The sequence below is a fragment of the Callorhinus ursinus genome, unplaced genomic scaffold (genome assembly GCF_003265705.2).
Source record: "Callorhinus ursinus isolate GAN/ISIS: 27379988/994484 unplaced genomic scaffold, GSC_fseal_2.0 scaffold14, whole genome shotgun sequence".
In the NCBI taxonomy this organism is placed as follows: Eukaryota; Metazoa; Chordata; class Mammalia; order Carnivora; family Otariidae; genus Callorhinus; species Callorhinus ursinus.
This window is the reverse complement of record NW_027397076.1, coordinates 19,689,857-19,691,804: the sequence shown is the minus strand read 5'-3', so window position 1 is coordinate 19,691,804 and position 1,948 is coordinate 19,689,857. Positions and strand designations below refer to the sequence as shown.

The following is a 1,948-nucleotide window of genomic DNA, read 5'->3' as shown; positions in this document are numbered from 1 at the left end:
TCACTGTTGTCTCCTCTCCACAATTAGGGCTACAGGTTTAATCCATGGTTTGCCCACAAAGTCATACTAATTCTACTACAGCAAACTTGACCCTTTCCTAGCAGGCTTTATGGCCATTGGAGCACAGTGGTGTAGCATCCCGCTGGGAGCTAGGGTTGACCTATACAACAAAGAGGTAGGATCCCTAGCATTTCCAGGTGGTAGGGTAGGGAATAGACCCCAAAACTTACTTTCAATGTCCTTCTATCTGGAAGCCTCTGTTTTCCAAAACTTATTAATAATGGATTCCAGCATTCAAAACAAGTAGTTTCAAATAGTAAATTATTACATAACATGCAGGAATGATGATTCAAATATTTTAATTTTATAAACAGTTTATGGTGCATTATAATAAAGTACAAAGATTTTTAAAAGCATTGTAACTTTTACTTTGCTGAACTTTGTCTTGTAGCAAAAGGTAGAATAACAAAGATCTGGAAACACTGATTTTGGCACAATTTATTTATTTTTTATATTTTGGTTAAAATTTTGCATAAAGACAGTACTCAAAATGTGTATGTTCATTGCTTTCATATGTTAAAGATTCGTCATGTTGTGCTGGAAAAGCCAGGGACTTTGGTCACACAGATCTGATCTGGGATAAAAATTTAGCTGTGACATTAAACAGCTCACTTGACTTCCCTAAGGCTCATTTTTATCTCATCTGTATTAATGAGAGTTAGATGTCCTCTCTTTCAAAAGTTTAAATAGGAAAAAATACATTAAGGCACTTAGCACAGTGCTGGTCAGTGCAGATGTCCAGAATGCATTAGTTATTTTTCCAATCTGTTTTCAAAAATAAACAATTCTTGGGGTGCCTGTGTGGCTCAGTCGGTTAAGTGTCTGCCTTCAACTCACGTCATGATCCTGGGATCGAGCCCTATGTCAGGCTCTGTGCTCTGTGGGGAATCAGGTACTCCCTCTCCCTTTACCCCTTCCCCCAGCTCCTGCTGTCTCTCTCAAATTAATTTAAAAAATCTTAAAAAAAAAAAAAAGAGCACGGTCCAACTCTGGCATCTTTGCTGAGGTTCACATTGAGCTGCAAGGTGCTGCTGTGGTGGGTTTAGAATCAGCACCATGGCAGAAGACATCAAGACCAAAATCAAGAACTACAAGACTGCCCCTTTTGACAGCCGCTTTCCCAACCAGAACCAGACCAGGAACTGCTGGCAGAACTACCTGGACTTCCACCGCTGTGAGAACGCAATGACTGCTAAAGGGAGTGATGTCTCCATGTGTGAATGGTACTGTCATGTGTACAAGTCCTTCTGCCCCATATCCTGGGTGTCAGCCAGGGATGACTGGTGGGCAGAAGGCACATTTCCTGGGAAGATCTGAACTGGCTTCACCCACCTCTCCTCTGTCCTCCCTCCTTCTCCCAGGGAGGTGAAGGGGGATCTGGGTGCATGGTGATCCCCACCCTGGGATTCTGAATCATGGCTTAACTAATAATAAATACTCGTTGGAAAAGTATAAGACTGCGTATGTGTAAAAGAGCCAGGTGATCGGGCAAGAAGCTGTGGTGGGAATTAATACCTTTGACCAGTAAGAGGGGCTTCAGGGTGACTGTTTTTTTCTGTTTTGTTTAAGTTTTATGTTATTAAATTGACCACTTCCTCTATACCAGACAATAGAGTGAGTGATACAAAATAGCCTCAAGCCCCCGGATGTGCTAAAATTTATCTGTATTTTCCCCTTTATTATCTATACAATTTCAAAAAACTTTTCTTATGTAATTTTTGAACCACATGAAAATAGTATATAAAAATTCCTATATACCCCCCCAAAAAATAAAATAAAAGAACAATTCTTCACTCAGATGGGAAATTATACATAAACAAGTCTATAAATACTTTCGAATTTCTCTACTTTTCTTCTTTTTTATTTCTGCAATACAACTCTTGGGAGT

General features: G+C 39.8%; 1 pseudogene; it reads left to right on the top strand.

Moving 5' to 3' along the window:
- The first annotated feature begins 1,053 nt into the window (after positions 1–1,053).
- Positions 1,054–1,557, top strand: LOC112831200 (cytochrome c oxidase subunit 6B1 pseudogene; annotated as a pseudogene).
- Positions 1,558–1,948: the final 391 nt, after the last annotated feature.